This window comes from Silene latifolia, chromosome 3, assembly GCF_048544455.1.
Source record: "Silene latifolia isolate original U9 population chromosome 3, ASM4854445v1, whole genome shotgun sequence".
NCBI lineage: Eukaryota > Viridiplantae > Streptophyta > Magnoliopsida > Caryophyllales > Caryophyllaceae > Silene > Silene latifolia.
This window is the reverse complement of record NC_133528.1, coordinates 49,374,204-49,395,723: the sequence shown is the minus strand read 5'-3', so window position 1 is coordinate 49,395,723 and position 21,520 is coordinate 49,374,204. Positions and strand designations below refer to the sequence as shown.

Sequence of the window (21,520 nt, the reverse complement as noted above, 5' to 3'; positions counted from 1 at the left end):
TACAAGACAAGGATGTGTCTCTTGAAGAATTGCACAAGTTACTTGTGCAAGCCGAAAGGGACATGGGTTTAAATGTGAACCCACCCAAGGATGTGCTTAACATAAGCACTAAGAGTAAGGGGAAGTTCAATAAGAATGGGAGGAAGGGTAAGAAGCAAGCTCCCGCATTCACCAAAGCTAGGACTTGTGAAGCTAGCACTTCAAAAATAAAGAAGGGTCCTCTTGATAAATGTCATTATTGTAATGGTATGGGACATTGGAAAAGAAATTATTCCAAATACCTTGGTGATATTAAGGTTGGAAAGATTACTCCAGTAGGTAAATGACTATCCTTCTTTTATGTTTCTAATTCAACTATGGTATTATGATGCAAAGTTGTGATAATGTATCTCCCTTTTATTGTAAATAGGGCCTCCACCAAGCAAAGACAAGGGAAAGGAAAAGCAAGCATGAAAAACCATCAAGAAGCTAGGGATAGCTTTCATGGAGCTTTGCTTTTCATTGTCTTATTTTAAATTATGTTTTGGATTTTAGAACCTTAAGTTTCCGTGTTCGTCATGGAAAGGTATTTTGGATAATGGGTTGTATTTTGGATAATAGTGACTTGGTTTGCAACCCAAGTCACCCGTTTTATCATTTTATCCTTTTGTTCTAAAATTCATGTTTAAATGCTTGTTCTTAGAAACATATAACTTAAAGTGATCTAATAGACAAATATAATGACGGGTTTCATTATATGTCCACATGCTTAAGGCTTGTGTATGATCATTTACAAAGTAACCTTGAGACTACGAAGTCTCTTAAAGGTATGTCAATCACCAAGTACACATATGAAATCTAAAACTATTAGTCAATCTATGAGATAGTTCTCCTTATACTTCAACATCATTACTTATGTCTCATATGCTATCTTTGAATCTATAGTGTATTTATTCTAAAGATAGAGTGAGAGAAAAATGAGGACACAACACACGAGACAAGATAAAAATTGTGTACTTGTGTAAATGAAGATCTATGCAAGAAAGAATGATTTGAATGAAGGTATATCTATTTACATAGTATACCAAATAGATGAGATCTATGGTCTCAAGTAAGTTCTATATGACAAAAGAGACCAAGTGAAGTAATCGAAAGAACATATTCTTATGATAACTACACGAGGAGACCAAAAGAAAGTTTTGGAAGAAAAAATGACTAATGTAAAGTCTTAACAAGTTTTTGACTAAGTTCTATATGATAAATTTTGACCAATAGTTTCAACCTTGAGATTTACTTAAGAGCCTAAATGAATCATAGTAACATACTAGTTATGATCGAGTTGCAAAGATTGATATACCGATATCTTCAATGGCCAAGTTTTAACCACGCAAATGTCATTGCTTAACCTCATTATGAAATGGTTAAACCTCCTTCCGAAAGGGTATTTTGAAGGACGTGTTCTAGATATTATTTATATTTGAATAATGACATTGCTACACATCATTATGACATGAGTGTGTTAGAGATTTAAAATCTCTTTCCGTAAGGTTAAAATGAGACCTCTTCGAAATAGGTATTTTGAAGGGATATGATGGGAACATATATGGTTTTATCTTAATAACTTGGCAATGCAATTTATATTTCAATTCTTAAAAAGTTTCGATTGAGAAGTCAATTTCGAAATATGTGGAATTGAGTGGGAGTTAGGAAATTATCATGTGAAGACATGGAATTTAGTGGGAGCTATCATCCTTTGAATGTTTACAACTCACCACTCATTAAAGAATGACGAGCTAACACCTTCTTTCATAAAGAAGCATTTTAGTTTTCAATTCTGGATGAATTTGGACTATGATGAATCCAATTACGACAAGAAATATTGGATTAGTATTAAGAGATGCACATCATATCAACATACACATAGGTTATTCATATAGATGAAAATGGAATTGCCATTAGCAGTCATGGTCGTTCATTGAACCTATGAACGGTTGATCTCATGATTATTAGTAACTAATGTTTCCGCCATTAGAATAATCATGCACATGTCCAATAGTGAATCATATGCATAAGAGCATGATGATTCATTGGTAAGCCACAATAGAAACGTCATGAATTCTCGAGTAGAATCCGATGAGCGATTTCGGTGTTTGTCAGAATGCTCTTATATGTGTCAAGAGGTTGCGCATATTAATGAAAATCCGAGCACATGTAAGGACTTATGAGAATCCTAAATCTTTCAAGCCTAGAAAGAGAAATAAGAAGTTTTGGAAAGATACTTAGTTGAATAAGAAGTCACTCAAAACTAATCTTTCCTAACTATGCTAGGACTTGTGAGAAGTGCTAGACCAATCGTCTTGACAAATTGTTGTAAGACTCTGCAAAACATATACCTAGTGCATTGTGTGTGGATGGAGTACTTGATCAGTACAAGTTATATCATTCACCACAAATTCGTTCGTTATGTGATAATCGATAAGAAAGTTCTTTCAAGATAAAGAACCAAAACTGAGGTCGGGAACCTTGATGTGTACTTGGTAAGGTTCATGCTATGAGAGAGAACATGAATGTAAAGGAAAATGCAAGTGTAAGAAGTTTGAACACATGGACACATGGCATGTTAAACTTCTATTGCAATCAATAAGTGTTTACACTTACGATATACATCACAAGGTTGTAATATGATATTGACTACCCGAGTGTGATGTGGACATTTGTCGTTTGAGTTATTATTAACTCACCTTGTACATTGTTATATCTAAACGGGTTGTGGAGACAATTGAACCCCGTTAAAGTGAACATGGATTAACATTGTATTTGCCCATAGTTACTTACATGAGGTGACGTCTCGAAGTGACTAGAGTGTGATACGATTGATGGCAAGTTCAAGTGCCATAGAGTCATGTGAGATGACTAGTCGATCACATAGGCAGACTGTTAGGAACATTTTGTCGGGCCTAATGACCTCTTATAGAGTTCTGGCAAATTTATATAGCTTGGTTGTGGCGAGAGCTGCTATAGTATTCAAATGAGTCGATTCTTTTGACTAAAGACTATTCGCCTAAGATGACACAGTTTCAGATTAACTTTGATTTGTGTTACTACGACCTTCGTAAATGGGGTCAAATGGGCATATTTTGGGTTATGATGGCTGTGGCTAGTCGAAGGGAATGAGTGCGATAGGAATTGTCCATCCCTAGTCAGGGTTATAACAATATCTCAGGGCCACTCGAGGAGTAATGAACTGGAAATGCGTGGCCACGCTCGGAAGGTATCTATGATAGATAAATCCGGTCAATCAGTTATTCTCCAGATCGAGGAAACCACTCTCGATATGATCACTTGCAAGTACGACCTGAAAGACACCTTGCATTGAGTGGGAGATAGTAATAGGACAAGAGAATTGGTGACGCACACTTGTCGAGGACAAGTGGGAGATTGTTGGAATATGTGTCCTCCGACAATAATGCGATCACGACTGTTGATCATGATGATCACATGTTTAAATCTCATTATAAAGAATACAATTGGGAAGTAATTTTTACTGTCAACTGGTCAACATATATCGGTAATGATTGGCTGACTAGAGTTTGACATTACTGTCGTGCGACGGTGGTGATCAGTTGACCCCCTAGGTCATACCTGTAGGGCAACACTCTTAATTGATCATTTAATTAATCGTATAGCGTTACGAGTTAATTAAATTACTTGAAAATTGACGGACGATTTTGGAAGTAAAATTTACGTATTGAAATTGATTAAAATGAGATACGGTCTGAGTAATTGAATTGTATCATTACTCAGATGAAATTATTGTTTAAAGAAACAATTGAAATTGAATGAATTATTATAAATACAATTTATTGTGATTTATAATTGAAGAAATATTTTGGTACAAGTAATTATGAATTACTAAGTCGATTTTTGTATATGACGTATTTTATTAATACGTTGATTTTAATATGTTAAAAAATACATAACAAATTTATGTAACATATGACATGTGACATATTGACAAATTGACAAAAATAATATGGAATCCATATTATCTAATGTACCGAAATTAAGAGGGGTTTAGGCTAAAAATTGTGTTTATATTATAAGTGGTAAACATAATGATTACTTGCCTTAGTAGCCATGCAACCCTAGTTTACCTTGTGAAGGCAAACAAGAGCATGCATTGGGTGTCCTTTCTTCCCTCCTCTTCCCTCCTACTCGGTTTACCAAAGAAAAGGCAAAGGGTTTTTGTCTTATATTTTATGATATACACTACATGCATGAGTGTGTATTATTCATTCATTCTAACTTATCAAAAATTAAGATTTTAGAAAGAGAAAAATACTTCCTCTCCTATTCTCTCCCAACCGGTTTTTGGGAGATTAAAAACTAAATTGTTTTGGGTCATTTTTCTACAAGATTAATATTGTACTAGTATCTATAATATTAATTTTAATAAAGAGAAAGCTTTGGGTATAAATCCTTGGGAGAGATCCTACACTTGGGTCTTAGTTCATCCAAAAGGGAAAGCTCAAGAACAAGAGAGAAAGGTGATCTCTCTTGTGCCCATTAAACCGAAAATCACAATGTAAGAACAATGTTTCTTCCTTATTTTGTTCTAATGTTTGCATGCATAAGATCAATCATTAATTTTATGACAAATTAAATTAAAACATATATGAATATGTAAGTATATAGTTCTACTTTTCCTTCACATGTCTCTGGATCAGGAGGGTCCCCAGTCTGCAAAGTATCCACTATATCAGCATCCTCCTCTATCCCAGTGTCCTGCAGAAGTGTGAAATGATTGGCCACAGAGACTCCATAGCTAGCATCCTCAATATCTATCCCTTCCTTCTCAGGCACTCTCCCAGAGACAGAGCACTTTTTGCCTAGCACAGTGCATCCTGAACCCATCTCTTTATCATCAGTGATAGATAAAATCTCTGGAACAGCAGATGAGGAACCAATCTCAGAGTTCCCAACATCTTTCCCAGCAGATTTATCAGTCACTGACTTAGGAGATATATGGCCTAGCAGCTGGCATTCTGAGCTATGTGCATCTGTTTCAGGAGCCTGTTGAGATATCTTCTGTGTGATAGGCCTATACTCCTGCACCACCTCCTTAGCTTTCCTCTTCTCATCCAATTTCTTATTAATCTTAGTGAATTTGCAATGCTCTTTGGTATGTCACATTTTCCTACAGCAATGGCAGTAATAGGGCATCCACTCATAGATAACTCTTTGTGATGTTTCCCCATGGTAAGGGGAGTTCAAAGTAATGGTTGTAGGCAAGTCATCTGAAACATCCACTTCCACCAAGACACGAGCAAACAGGAGCTTTGACTTGTGAGTTGTTGGTAAATCAGCAAAGAGAGGTTTACCCACAATGCTAGCCATTTTACTTAAAACCTTCTCAGACCACATGAAGGGATCTAAGTCAGGAAATAAGACCCAAACTGGGACAATAGACACAGAATCCATCTCCTTATAAAAATTTGGGGACCATTGCTTAAGGATTAGGTTACTAGAACCCATTGTCCATGGTCCACCCTTCAGCACCTCATTCATATCCTCCTCTGAGAAGAAACGAAAATTGAACCAGCCTTTTTTGTAATACTGGACTATGGGGCGAGTTCCAGTGGTCCAATTCTTAACAACAAATTCATCAACCTGCTGTAGTTTTGGCTTAGACCCCAGGAAATTCCCCATAAGTGTGTTATTCCAAAATCGAATTCCATCTATAACATCCTCTTCCTCAACCTCCACAATTTTAGCATCCGCACTTTTTTCACAATAATACAAACTCATTCCAGGGGATGGTTTAGTAATAGAACTCCAGGTTTTCGAAATTCCTATCCCTAAGTCAGTAGCGGGTGGTACAATAGGAGAAGAAGTACCTGCCCTACTCGGAGTCACCGATTTTTCCAGTTGTCCCGTAAGATTGAGCAATTGTCCCACTGTTACACTTGGAACTGGATCGTCATACTCATATGTAACATCCTCAACAATCGGAACATCCGAAATCGTCACCGTCTCCCTAACCGCAGAATTCTCAGCTGCCAATGTTTCCCCTTCAGGAATAGAAACTCCAGAGTCCTCCACAGATGTTGTTGTATCCATTCCAGTATCAGTAACACAAGATTGCTTAGTCCGACGAGTTTTAGCCATGATCAAGCTGAAAAAAAAGAAGAAATCAAACGTGTTTTTGGTTTTTTCAGAGGTTGCGTGGAGAAGAAGGATTTTCTCTTTCCATGACTAAAAACCGTTTTAATAATTATACCCACACAGGTTGTTTTTACTATAATTGGACCTCATACAAATCAGGAGTTGCTCGAGAACCTAGAGTTCTCATTAAAAGGGCATTGTACTCATTGCACATTCTTTTTACCCTCACCAATTTATAAATATATCATTATTTATAGTATGGTAGCTCAAATTCATTCACCCAACAAAAAAAAAAAGTTCCACCAAAACGAACCTATTATAGATGAAACGTAGATGTGATGTTCAAGAGCATACAATAAAGACGACAAAATATATTGAGTATACGATTTACATATGGTAAATGGTACTCATGAGATAATGTTGATAGGGCACTGAAAATACTTCTTGGAGTATTTTACATTGGCCAAAACCTAACAATATAAGTCAACGGGAAAAGCGTAGTACTGTGTTGCTGAGAGTCTTCAATATTACCTCGCGTACCTGTGTTGGACACTGGACACTCGGACACTTCAATTTAAACCAAAAACATGATTTTTTTTTAATAAAATAGATGAATCCGACACTTGGACACGTACCCGTGTCAGATACTTATGACCGAGTAGTATGAGCAACATATGTGTGGTATGCCTTGTTTACAATTCTCTAGCGAATAATATTAATAATTAGAGTCAATATTTTTCTTTATCCAATTGGATCGAAACATAAAATACCACACATATATAAATGTTGAACATAGTAAACAACGTTAGGGATTAGATTTCCTCGACTTACCAGTTACTTTTTTTGGTGGACTCTTCATAATCTGTCTTCAAAATCCATTAAAGCGACCGTCACTGTTACAGATGCAAGACATATTAATGCATATTACGAAGCACACAACAATGCAGCTTGACCCCAAGTGAAATAAAATTCCAATTCTACTCTTGATGTTTGGATCACCTCTCTTAAGTTCGATAGCCATAGCCAGCAAAATTAACCTGTCAAATCAAAGCGTCTTATAGCATTGAGACCAGGAGGATCTGTTAAGAATATCAGAAATAGCATTAAATTTGTTAACTGGCCCAGTTTATTTTCCAAGTAACTTAGCGATATATTATGGAGCCAATTTTTTACCAAGTCTCCGCTTGATACTGTGGATGAACTGAAACATGGGGGAATGCATCACGTTGAAGTTGCACTTGTAGGAAGACAACACAGCACATATGAAATTTAGGAGATAAATAATTGAATAATTGATTGACATTGAAATGAAAGTGTGGACAGTAAGTTGGGGAGGAGATTGAGGCTTTAGGAGTGAAATGAGGAAAGCAAATGGATAAGTTTGTGGATATTATAGCAGGAGAGTAAGCAAATATGATAACAAACACAAACGTTCTCTATCCCACCCACCCTCTTCTCCCCTCTGAATCAGAACAAAACCACGAAGATAGTCTCCTTCCCTCAAATTCTCTCCCTCTAACCTCCCCCCTCTCAAACTGAGCAAACCCAAGCAAAGCCTCTCTTTCCCTCCCCCCCTCCCTCATGATTTCGTCATGATATTAAAGGTATGTGTTTGTCCCATATAATCAGGAATAAATTACGGGTACACCACACATATGAAGTCAGTCTAAACTGATCAAAACAAAAATCAGGCAACATCTCTTCCTTACTATCGCCTTTCCCTCTCTATCCCTCCGTCTAACCATCTCCATCTCCCTCACTCCCTCTCAAGCCAAACAAAACCAAACACAGACATAAACGCGCAACAGAATGGATAAATGTCATGTACCTTTAGAATTGCTCAGTGTCTATGAACTGCAAAGTGAGATGAAAACCAGAGAGACAAAGCTTGTTATTACACCATGAATGTGTAGTGATGCGTGTCATTTATATGATGTTTTATACCTCATTTTACACGCATTTCAGAGCTCATTTGTGTAGTTTAAGCTACCATTTCCCCTATTTCCGTCTACTTTCGTGTTTTTGTACATTATTGCAGGAATGTGAAGAATCCAGCGGAAATTGAGCTAAATCCGTCCCCGAGTATCCTGCATTTCATTTGACGTGAAGTATTCACTTAAGGAACGAGCTTGGTGCACATTTCAAGGCCCAAAAGACAAATCTACGAGACTATAGAAGTCAAGTACCAGCTAAAGCAGTCGATCGACCAGTACCCTTAGTCGATCGACCAACCCACGGGATCCAGAAGCTACTGTACACTGCATCCCAGTCGATCGACCGGTCCCAGCAGTCGATCGACCAAGACGTTACTTTAGACGAGAATTAAAAGATTGGGAAACTTGAAGCCCATTGTATTTTAGGTTTTGGAAATAAAAGTTACGTTAGTTTGCTATATAACGTAACCTAGAACATCAGAATAGAGATCGAATTATTATCTAAGTTTTACATTCAGTTTTATCAGTTTTAGAATATCAGTAATTAGGGTTCGAAATATTGGTTTGCATCGGATTTTCGTTCGTACTTCTAATCATTCCGTTACAATTCTTCTGCAATTTCGGTATTCCTTTTGTTCTATTTCAGTTTATCTTTATTGCATTGATAGTATAGAAATTGCTAGCTAGATTCCAAAGCCAATTTTATCGCTTTATGTTATTTATTTATCTTCCCGTATTAATCATGAATTCAGTAGATTTAATAATCAATCTTATTGTTGTTATCATTCTTAGTATGAGTAGCTAATTTATTCGTGCTAGGATGTAGGGGAATTATAGTGTAGGCGGCAATAGAATTAACATGGCCTGAAATCGCGTGTCAGTCGATCGACTGCCATACCTGGTCGATCGACTGACCACGTGAGGTTTACCTTCGTTTTAATTGATTTAAATGTTGTATTTGACAAATCGAATGCATGCGACTAGTTGAATGCTTAATATATGACTGACCCATTTGATCGAAAGATAGGGAAGGTTGTTAGATCACCAATTAAAATGACTAAACTATGCTGAGATCGAAAGATAGGTAAACTTTAGATTATTAGTCACTTTTCAGGACGAGAGTCTTTATTAGTGATATTAGGGACTTATAGCGAGATCGAAAGATGCTATCTGTAAAGAGTGGACCGAGAGGACCTCTTGCTTTCCCGCCTCATGTGTTTGATTTAGACCTACTTAGTATGCTGCCGCCGAAACTATAGTGAACCGACCATCCTAGTACCCCTTCTTTTATCTGTTTTATCCGTCTTTTTAGTTTATTGCCTTTAGCTGTAGACCAAATCAACTCAACCCCCACATTCGTTACCTTAGACTAGAATTAGACAATTATTAATTACATTCGCCTCCTTGTGGTTCGACTCTGTTACCACTAGCCTAGGTTAGTTTTAATAGGAATTATAAATATTATTTTTGGTACTCACAACGACGGGTATCAAATTTTGGCGCCGTTGCCGAGGAGGCAATTGTTCTAATTTTTTGTTGTTTTCTTTTAGTTTGTTTCTTAGTTTAAGGGACATCCGTTCCTTAAACTTTTCTTATATTCTTTTTGTAGTTTCTTCTTATGCGCAGGTCACAGGGTGGTGAACTAGTACCGTTCAATCCTGAGATTGAGAAATCCTTGCGCGAGTTGAGACGATCATCAAGGGTGTTGCCGACAGAGGAAGAGCTGAGTACTCTGTCAAGTTACTACGAGAACGCTCTGTTCGAAGAAGATCCACCTACATCTCTTGCTTCTACTTCTTCAGCTGAGACAGTCATTTCTCCAGAAATTCCAGTCATGGCTGAAGAAGCAACTATAGCAAGTCATTCTGAGCCGACAGCTGAAAATCTTTACAAGGGGTTCGAATTACGTGGAGCTGTTAGGAAATTCAAACCAAAGCCTTCCTATATCAACTTAGTTGAGAGGAACCAGTTCGGGGGAGCTGCAAATGAAGATGCAGCCAAGCATATGGAGATATTTATCGATTACTGCTGCTCTATACCCCCACCGACCGGCGTGACCCAGGACCAGATAAAGGAGACTATGTTTATATTCTCACTCCGTGATGCTGCAAGGGAGTGGTACAGAGATCTGGATCGAGCTGCTCATGGGATCACCGATTGGAATTCCTTAGCCCTGGCATTTTACAAAAAATACTTCTCTGCCTCGAAGACGAATGCCATTAGAGCTCAGATCACGAGCTTTAAACAAGGGTCGGATGAGAACTTTCATGAAGCATGGGTCCGTTTCAAGAAGCTGGTGCGAACTATTCCGCACCATGGGTTCGAAAAATGGAGTCTTTGCAATCAGTTCTATAACGGGCTGTATGACAATCAGAGGGCTATTTTGGATGCTGCAGCCAATGGCCGATTTGCTGAGAATATGGGTGAAACTAAGGGGTAGAAGATCGTTGATGACTTAGCCACCCATAAAGCTGAGTATGGGAATTCCAGGGGGAATCAAAGGAGGAGTGCTGAATCTCCTTCTGTAGCTGCACTTGAAGCTCTCACTGCGAGATTCGACAAGTATGAACTGGGAGGAGCTTCAAAAGGAGGTATTTACCAAGTGAATGCTGTGTCAGACGGTCCTTTCGTCTGCAGAAGGTGTGGAGCTGAGGGACATGGTTCAGAAAATTATCCTAGTCCCTTTGAGTCTTGTGCTGCCTTTCAACATTATAGGCAGACAAACACCTACTATAAGCCTAATGTTCATCCCAACTTGAGGTGGAGTAGCCAAAATGTCCTAAATCCAACTCCACCTCCGCAGCAGCAGCAGCAGCAAGCCTATGTACCCCCTCATCATAAGCAACAACAATATCAAAAACCTCCCTATGTGCCGCAAAGAAAATAATCTCAAAATTCGACTTTCTTTGAGTTGAAGAATATGTTGCAAAAGGAGTCCCAAGCTAGAGAGGCCGGAATGAAACTTTTAGAAAGCCAAATTGCTCAATTGGCTAGCAAGAGTACCACTCGAGCTCCGGGACACTTACCGACTCAAACTGACCAGAAAGAGACCCTAAATGCCATTACTTTGAGGAGTGGGTCTACCCTGGAGGGGCCTGCTATGGTCGAGGATGCCTCTGCAAAAGATGAGGCGAAACCGAGTCAGAATAAAGCTGTAACGAATAATACCAAGAAAAAGGCGTCTACCAGGTATATTAGTCGATTGACTGATGTACCCGGTCGATCGACTGAAGTGCGGGTTACAGGAGCTTCTGGAACTGTAGACCTCAGTCGATCGACTGAGCAAGGTGGTCGATCGACTGAGGCCGCTGCTGATATTGAGAAATTTCGTCCTCTAATGCCCAATAATTTGAGAGACCATTTGTTTCGGGGTACGACAACTCCGAAAGTATTGGGGCAAGACCCGAGTGCTGATGGGTCGGTCCCGGTTCCGAAGTACAACCCAATGTCAATCAATGGTTCATATTTGAGACGGTCTGAAGAGGGGTCAAGGTTCAATAAGGAGAAGGTCGTGGACTTCCAGCCTAAGTCCACAGATGCCGGCATGCAAGACTTAGATAAGAGGGCTAAGTTACTTCTTTCAGCCCCTTATCCCGAGAGACTAGTGCCGACAAAGGAACAGGTATCTTTCAATAAATTTGAAAATGTTGTTCATAGTCTTAACGTACAAGTACCTTTCCTTGAATTAGTAAACCAAGTGCTTGCTTATATGAAGTTCATGAAGCAATTACTGTCTAAAAAGAGGTCACTTGAAACTGTGCATACTGTCGCTCTCACTAAAGAGTCTTGTTCTTATCTGACTCACACTGCACCCCATAAGCTAGAAGACCCAGGTAGCTTTTCCGTTCCTTGTAATATAGGTACCTTCTCTATTGAGAAGGCACTATGTGACCTAGGAGCTAGCATTAGCGTCATGCCCTTGAGTCTTGCTAGAAAGTTAAAATTGAATAGGTTTGCAGTCACGAACATGACCGTTCAGATGGCTGACCGATCTGTGGTCCAGCCTATAGGAGTCCTAGAGGACATCCCTGTGCAAATAGGGAAGTTTTTCTTCCCTGTAGACTTTGTGGTCCTTGATATGCCTGAGGATGCCCACATACCTATCATTCTAGGTAGGCCATTTCGCACACCGCCGGTGCGATTATTGATGTTGGTTACTGGACCCGACCTTCAAAGTGGGGAAGCATTCTATTGTCTTCGCCCAGACAGCTAGGAAGAAAGACCCCATGTGGCCTGTCACCTGTAATACGGTTTCTGAAAAGAAATCATACTTTGTGCTTCCTGATATGCCTGTCTCTATTCCTATTCCTGTTATAACACCTCCGCCCCAGACTGGGAGCAAGAAGGAGGAAGATTCTATTGTTTTAGACATTGCAGGAGCTAGTTTGGGGAAGGAAGAGCCGAAGGTTGCTCCAGCTGTGAAGGAGCAAATCGTTTCGAGGGGCGGTCTTGGATGCCTGAGTTATGGCACTGATGAGGAGCTTGAAGATGAGCCAGCCAAAGTGAGACAGTCCGACTTGGACTTTGATGAGCCGGAAGAGGTCATTGATTGGGGAGATGACGAAGCTGTTGATCCGTCAAGCTCTACGGATGCTGAAGTTGAGGAAGGTGCAGCTGAAAAGATGAGCATCGTTGAGGCTACCTTTTGTAGCCAGAAGCCGACGAAGTGGGCCATACCGTGGGCATTCTTGATTAACTACTAGTTGATCACGCGCTTTATCAAAAACTTTCATTTTATTGCTTTTAAACACTTTTTATTGCTTTTGTGTGCGCGAGACTTCGCATTTTAATTGTTTTGTTTAGGATTTTTTAAGCACTTTAGACTATACTTTGGGTTTTGCGCGATTTTGGGCGCGTATTATTGTGCACTTGCAGGTTTTTAGATCTCATTAGCTCAAGTTATTGAGCAAATACGAAGAAATCAGAAGGTTACATCAGTATTTCCAGTCGATCGACTTATTACCCTGGTCGATCGACTGAGGCACGACTTCCAGGAGCTTCTGTTCCTGTTCACCCTAGTCGATCGACTGCCTTCTATGGTCGATCGACCGCCCCGCACTGCTGTACCTGTTCACGACCTCTCCCCTGCTGTGTTTGGTCGATTTGCGGACTTGAGTGAGTTTTCTACTCCACTTTATCTTCCTTCAAATTATTTATTTCTTCTATTTTCTTAATTGTGCACAAAATTACCGCTTCATTATTGTCTTCTCGATATTATGCGTGGTTTTGTTTGTCTTTCAGGTACTTTTTGGTAGCACTGCTGGCTACTGAAATCTCCTAGCTTACGCTGGTTTGGGGAGGTTTCCTTTTTGCTGCGCTCAAAGTCTTGTGAGTTCCCGATTTCCACTTCATGTCATATTTCTTTATTTTCTCGCAAACTCCCGTTTTCCATTTTTCTTCATTACATGATTTTACACAATGGGGACATTGTGCGATTTGGTTTGGGGAAGGGTTTTGCGTCGCATTTCATTTGCTTGCATTCACGTTTACGTTATTGCCTTGCATTGTTTATTTCATTTCATATATATACAAAAAATTCCAAAAAAATTGAAAAATTTCAAAAATTTCAAAAAAAATGCACGTTTATTTTAGCATATAGGTCGAGTCGGAACGGTAGTATTTCAATTATGACATTGCATTTGCATCTGTTTTATCGCCTAAGCCGTGCTAATTAACATGTTATTAGTGGAATCGTATAAGTGCATATCTACGAGTTTTCGTTAATTATTTGCTGAACTTGAGACTTGACTTAGAATTTTGGCAAACTACATCATATTTCTGAGTTGTTAGAGCCTATAACTGGTGACACCCATGACCAGTTTATCTAGGATGTGAGTAGTACTCCTTATGAGACATGTTACATAAATGTGCATAAATATGAACTTGATCTGCTTAATACCTGTGTGCATTCGGTTTGTGGTTTGTTGACACATGTGGTAGAGGTTTCCCTTTATTCGTTTTGCCCATAAGCTTCACTCTGCCAAAAATAGCCTTTTTGTCCCATTACTACATCCTACATTTAGCCTGCCCTTGTCAACCTAGTAGTCTACGTTCTTGGGATTGTTACTTAGTTTTTGGTAGCATTTGCTCTTATTGAGATTTTGTTGGATAAAAAGAATGAAGGAGGAAAGAAGTTCAAAGAAAAGAAAAAGGAAAAATGATTCGAAAAAGAAAAAAAAAGAGTTCTGTACTGTTCAAAGCAGTCGATCGACTGCCAATTCTGGTCGATCGACTGAGGTTCGAAAGAAAAGAAGAAATCAATTCGCATAAATTCAAAATCCTTATCTTATGGCGATTTTTCCTCCCATGTTGCATTAGTATCTTATGGGAAGTTAGTTGATTACTTTTATACTGGAGATTGTGAGATTTGTGCTTTCTATAGCACCGTTTCGTTTGATTATGAGCAAGAAGAAGGATGGTGCCATATGGTTCCGTTTTGGTACTAGCTTGATCACCTATACCTCCACTTTCCCATAAATGTTTTGCCTCTTCTTACCCATACCTCACATATCCACATATATACCTCGGCATGTGTCATGGTCTTTTGTTGGTTGGAATGCATATGTACGGTTGTAGAGATTGTTTTCATATTATATTGCAGGCATGTTCTTGTAGGTCGTAGTTAGGTAAGAGTCCTTACAAAATGAATTATTTCTATCATCTTATATATTCACCTCTGCTTATGTGTGATATGAGCGACCCGTGGGAGTCCAATTTGATAAGTCTCTATAGTTGACGGTTCAGCAGTCTTTAACGACTTCATAACTCGGTTGCATGATTCATAGTGTCTAATTGATTGTTAGTTGCATTGAAATAGTTTAGGCTTTACATGTTGTAATTCGCTCTAAGATTGAACTCGTTCCATTAGGTCATTAGATCGAGTTTAGTTCTTGCTTGGGGACAAGCAAGGGTTTGGTTTGGGGAAGTTTGATGCGTATCATTTATATGATGTTTTATACCTCATTTTACACGCATTTCAGAGCTCATTTGTGTAGTTTAAGCTACCATTTCCCCTATTTCCGTCTACTTTCGTATTTTGTACATTATTGCAGGAATGTGAAGAATCCAGCGGAAATTGAGCTAAATCCGTCCCCGAGTATCCTGCATTTCATTTGACGTGAAGTATTCACTTAAGGAACGAGCTTGGTGCACATTTCAAGGCCCAAAAGACAAATCCACGAGACTATAGAAGTCAAGTACCAGCTAAAGCAGTCGATCGACCAGTACCCTTAGTCGATCGACCAACCCACGGGATCCAGAAGCTACTGTACACTGCATCCCAGTCGATCGACCGGTCCCAGCAGTCGATCGACCAAGACGTTACTTCAGACGAGAATTAAAAGATTAGGAAACTTGAAGCTCATTGTATTTTAGGTTTTGGAAATAAAAGTTACGTTAGTTTGCTATATAACGTAACCTAGAACATAAGAATAGAGATCGAATTATTATCTAAGTTTTACATTCAGTTTTATCAGTTTTAGAATATCAGTAATTAGGGTTCGGAATATTGGTTTGCATCGGATTTTCGTTCGTACTTCTAATTATTCCGTTACAATTCTTCTGCAATTTCGGTATTCCTTTTGTTCTATTTCAGTTCATCTTTATTGCATTGATAGTATAGAAATTGCTAGCTAGATTCCAAAGCCAATTTTATCGCTTTATGTTATTTATTTATCTTCCCGTATTAATCATGAATTCAGTATATTTAATAATCAATCTTATTGTTGTTATCATTCTTAGTATGAGTAGCTAATTTATTCGTGCTAGGATGTAGGGGAATTATAGTGTAGGCGGGAATAGAATTAACATGGCCTGAAATCGCGTGTCAGTCGATCGACTGCCATACCTGGTCGATCGACTGACCACGTGAGGTTTACCTTCGTTTTAATTGATTTAAATGTTGTATTTGACAAATCGAATGCATGCGACTAGTTGAATGCTTAATATATGACTGACCCATTAGATCGAAAGATAGGGAAGGTTGTTAGATCACCAATTAAAATGACTAAACTATGCTGAGATCGAAAGATAGGTAAAGTTTAGATTATTAGTCACTTTTCAGGACGAGAGTCAGTATTAGTGATATTAGGGACTTATAGCGAGATCGAAAGATGCTATCTGTAAAGAGTCGACCGAGAGGACCTCTTGTTTTCCCGCCTCATGTGTTTGATTTAGACCTACTTAGTATGCTGCCGCCGAAACTATAGTGAACCGACCATCCTAGTACCCCTTCTTTTATCTGTTTTATCCGTCTTTTTAGTTTATTGCCTTTAGCTGTAGACCAAATCAACTCAACCCCCACATTCGTTACCTTAGACTAGAATTAGACAATTATTAATTACATTCGCCTCCTTGTGGTTCGACCTTATTACCACTAGCCTAGGTTAGTTTTAATAGGAATTATAACTATTATTTTTGGTACTCACAACGACGGGTATCATGTAGCACGACAGAAAAATTGTTTAAAGTGTTTGAACATAACTAACTGGTCCAAAGTCCTAAAATTAACTGAAGGGTCAATTTGAGCACATTACCATATAAGGAACCAATGCTCACACTACCTTATTAGGAACTACATGTAATCTTAACGTAATATTCAATTTTTCAACTTTTAGGTAGGAAGAACCGAAACATCTCTTTAATAAGTTAACAATACCCTGTGAGGCTGTGATGGATCCAACTCATCTCATCTGCAACAAATAATAACAAAGTAACATTCCTAATTTCTACCACATATCTAGTGACTTGATGCATGAATTGGTGAACTGATAAAACAAGGTACACCTTATCAGAAGATGAAACCAAAAAGGAAAAAAAAAAAACACAAAATGAAACAGAAATGATATAGAAAAAGAATTAAAAGTACGGAGTAATTTAATTGGTGTTCAACTCACCATATGAGAGAGTGGGCAGAAATGCATGGTTGAAACCTGAAGGGAATCCACCAGAAAACCATATCATTAATAAGTAAATACTTACAGCTAGGGACGACCACACATCGCGAAAATTGAATAAACAAAAGCCCCAAAAGCAGTAATCAAAAATAGGAAACATTCAAACAAACAAGCCTAAAAATTGAACAAAACCAGCTTGATCAAAATAGAAATACAATGATGGTCAAAAGTCTAAACTTACTCAAATGAATCACAAATGGGTCTGTGAACATGCACGAAAGGGAAAGAGCTGAAATGAACACCCAATTTGATGATTGATGATAAATTGTTTCTTGAGAGGAAAATGGGGGAAAAGAGAAAAAATGGGTGGGGGTGAGTAAAAGTGGGGAGAGTTGTATGTAGTCTACGTACTCCGTATAATTTGTGATTGCTGAGAGTTGAGAGCAAGTTAAGAAGCATGTGAGGAGCACATGGGTCACTATTGAAATGAACAGTCAATCCCATTCTCTCAGACCGTAACAGTTCAATCTAAATGGGTTGTCTTTATTTCCTTGTGTATGTCTGTAAGCTAAACTAAGGATATCTTCTATAGAAAGTTATACCAACCAATATCAAGAAAATAGCACGGTGCAATAGTCGGTTTGAAAATAAACTTTCTAGATACAGCTAACACTGTATTCCCTTTAAATATGCAAACGATTAACTTTGCCGAAACAAAATCCGAAAAAAGGAACATGCATATGAGCACTTATGCTGTAATAAACCAGGAGACAAGGTTAACTTACCAGGTAAGTGTAGGCGCACACATACTATCCTCTTGTTGGCGCTCTAACCATAGTTATGACCGAATGCCGGCTGCTCCCAGAAAATGCATTCCCACGTCCGCCAATTTATGTCTGTCTATGTCCAATTTTTTTTCCTATGAAAGTCTGAAAACATACAGAAAGCAAGGTAAGGGCTTGCAAAGCCCAGGCACAAAGAAATAAGGTATACAACATGAAACCCATACATTCAGGAATGGCAAAATGAACCGGTAATTACACTTAAATTACCAACGTAAAATGGGGAGGAGGAATACGAGAGCACAAAAATTAAATGTTAATCTTGCCAAATCCCGGTCACACAATACAAAAGGTAGCAACTCCAGGGCACAATCAGACACATGAGTCCCACTCAATTCCAAAATCTCAACTTACTCACACAATACAAAAGGTAGCAACTCCAGGGAAAAATCGTTACTAACCTTGACATTAACTTCCATCTGTGTCCCACTCAATTCCTTGATTGTAGGCAATACCCGGAAGGGAAGGTTGACGACTTTAGTAATACGATATCTTCAGAAGAAAAAAGAACATACATAAAAATATAACATTAGTTGCACAGCAAGATGGAGACTCAAATGTGATGCATCATGGCAGCAGAAACAAGGCAGATCAGCAGCCAGCGTTCCTGTCAAAAACATACAGTTCAGGGCCTATGTCAAAAATTTACTTGCTAGGCACAAAGCGAAGGAGTGGGAGGAAAGTGGTATGGAATCCAAAACGAAGTACTAAAATATCCAAGTAGGAGTGGCATATAGTCAGAGTTTTCAAGAGATATTTGGTCTGCTGAACTTCTCTCTTTCGTGTGAGAATACCTCTCAATATCAACAGCTTCTTCTTCTAAGATGACAGCCCATAAAACTCAAGAATAATCAGTACTGAAGTGTAAAATCCATAATACAGCACACATAATGGGGTGCAAATATAGTATTGTCACGAATAAAACCCTAATAGTAATAAACGTGACCATGGAACAAAATTTATTAAAAGTGAGTGTTGGCAAAGTGAAATATCAAAAATCTACACGAATTTATAAGAGACGATCTATTTTTCTCAGTGTGAAAGGGGCCAAGAAACGAATCGCCATCGTGTTCTGAAACTAAGTCATTAGTATCACCCGTCAATGACTTTACCGCTTAAACTAACTCACAGTCTCATATGTCTCACCGTGCCATTAACACTATAAGTCTATAAGTAAATGAGGAATACATGCAGATTTAGGTTGGTCTCATATGTAATGTGAGACTATCTTATACAAGATTCTCTGAAAATCTAATGCATTCCTAAAACCCAACTACTTTTTGCAACCTATTCACAGACTGTCTAAACGATAGTGAAGTCCATAATACATCTAGGTAGTGCTCACATCATAAAAGTTCAGAACACGATAATATACAACATCTTGAAGATTGGACTATAACTAACTGTATAAAGCTCCAATTTGTTCCTATCAATATCGATTCTGTCCAACTCCAAATATAAGGCAAATATATGGACAAGATCAAAGAGACTAAAGAGGATAGAACATGGAAGAAGTCATGCTATAAGGCGGATTGTTTACCATAAGAAAATGTCTCCTCCAGAAGTACGGTAGATTCTTTAATCCCCGCTGTAATTTATTCCTTATCCTTACCAACTCCTATAGTTCAGAAACAACATACATTAATAACAAATACCAAAGACCTCCGGCAGGACAATGTAAACAGGGGTATAAAAAAAACAGTGAGAAATAGGCATTCTTCTTCTTGGATGTAATACTTTACACTTCAATCTGGCAACGTTTCGCATGTCTCATATTCTACATTCTGACGTGACATTTAGTACACTCGATTCATTCAAATATAAATATGGAAACTTTTCACAAAATAACTGTGTCACCCATCAACACCATTTTGCGTCTTGTAGCCAAGTCAATGAAACACAGCTTCCGGCCTTACAGCTCACTCCATTCCATGGGAAAAGGCATTGAGAATGTTCATAACTTCATACACCAAGTTAACTTAAGTAAAAGTTAAATGACAAAACAGTTCAGTTAGATAAATAACAAGTTGTCATTCGATAATGGCATTGACAATGACAGGTATATACCACGTGACTTTCAAATCATCCAATTTTTCAACTGAAGTAAACCAAGAAAATCAGAAAAACTCCAACCATCGATAACAGGATGAGTAAGATCTAAATCCAATTAAAAGGATATTTGGGTTTTGGTTGAGAGGTTTCAACCTAAACCGATATACACCAACCTGTCACCAACTTTAGCCTAACGATTAAGCAGTTGGATAGTAAACAAGAGTTCCCTGCTGGTATAGCTTACTCACGGGAAAAGGTAGAAAAGTTTCCTGCTTTGCAAATCGGAAGCCCCCGCCTCCAAATCGTCCCCTTCCACGTCCTCCACCTTTTTACCCCATCTGGCTATAACATCAAAATACAAGGTAACATCAGACAACAGCCCATTTTGATCCAGGTAAACAAGGTAAGTGTAAGCAAATACATTTTAGCGATGAAGAAAACCAAAAGATAAACGACATTTTGGTTCAACAAAGAAAGATTCTTGCTTTCTCTCTCTCTCCAGCCGACAATCGAATACTGACATACTCGTTCATTACCCTTATGGCTGAATTGTTTAAAATTTAGCTGAGCGTTGGTAATTGATAGAGTAACTACAAGATGAAAGATAGAAGAAAATGTTCCCAGGCAACCAAACTACTCAAAATCACCAAATATAAAAGCAAAGCACCAAGATAACCCAAAAATTTAAATTGGAATATAGCCCGAACCATCTAACCAAACTACTCATAATTTGGGCACCTCCACAAGCAAAGGTAATTACTGAAAAAAACAATAAAAACAGAGGAATCATGGGCAATTCACCTGTGATTGATCTACCAAAAGTAGATGAAAGAGGGGAAATGAGTAATGTTGCTTCTCGATGGTATCCATTGTCTTCAAGAACAACTACTGTAATCGGATAGCAAAAATCACAAAAGGTAAGCAGTACGGAAATCGTAAATTGATGAAAATTAGTTCCTCATCACAAACTGACCTCAATCACTAAAATTCTACAAGGTGCCTACCCAGTCCACTCAGCTCCTAAATTACCAAAATTTCGGCTTAACTAACTCCAAAATAATCCATATTTTTTCACAAATTCCATTGCCACAGCTTAATCCATCAATACCTAGCCCAAATAATGAACGCAAAAAACATCAACCACCAAAACTCCCTTAATTAATAAGTCGAGGGTTCACATAGACAAAATTCCCGAATAGAAAGAGGGAACTACTTTTTTCACTCATGTGGAATCCGTATAAAATAAAGTCATATAAGTGATTAAATCGTATAAACTCGAACACGAAAGTTAAAATTGCTATTGAAAGACAAGTTTCTACAAAAACAAAGGTGTACCATTTTCGCAACAATAGATCTATAGTAGCAATTTGTTTTTATTAAAAAACAGGGAAAATCAACCGAAAAAATACACCCAAAAGCAAACAAATAAAAGAGACCAAAACTTTCAAGATAACAAACAATTCAAACAACAATCAATTCAAAAAACACAACACCCCATTAAAATAAAAGCATATAATAAACAAACCTTGAGACAAAGTAGCAAAACCATGAGCACGATTAAGGTTGGTTCCAACTGGTAAGGAGAATTGAACCCATAAATTTGTGTTACGTTGTCAGTAGATTGAAATAATCATATTACTCGATGACTTATTCA

General features: G+C 38.2%; 1 long non-coding RNA gene and 1 other non-coding gene across 3 annotated transcripts; both read right to left on the bottom strand.

Moving 5' to 3' along the window:
• Nucleotides 1-6,696: 6,696 nt before the first annotated feature.
• LOC141646078 (uncharacterized) lies at nucleotides 6,697-18,416 on the bottom strand. Of its 2 annotated transcripts, XR_012545325.1 has the most exons (5): nucleotides 18,216-18,416; nucleotides 17,758-17,901; nucleotides 16,973-17,008; nucleotides 6,976-7,037; nucleotides 6,697-6,846 (listed from the first exon to the last, which is right to left on the bottom strand). It is a non-coding gene; the product is annotated as an uncharacterized LOC141646078 (long non-coding RNA). The 2 variants fall into 2 exon arrangements; XR_012545324.1 differs by having other exon boundaries at nucleotides 6,697-7,037.
• LOC141650363 (small nucleolar RNA R71) lies at nucleotides 10,294-10,400 on the bottom strand. The gene has a single exon (XR_012546402.1). It is a non-coding gene; the product is annotated as a small nucleolar RNA R71 (small nucleolar RNA).
• Nucleotides 18,417-21,520: the final 3,104 nt, after the last annotated feature.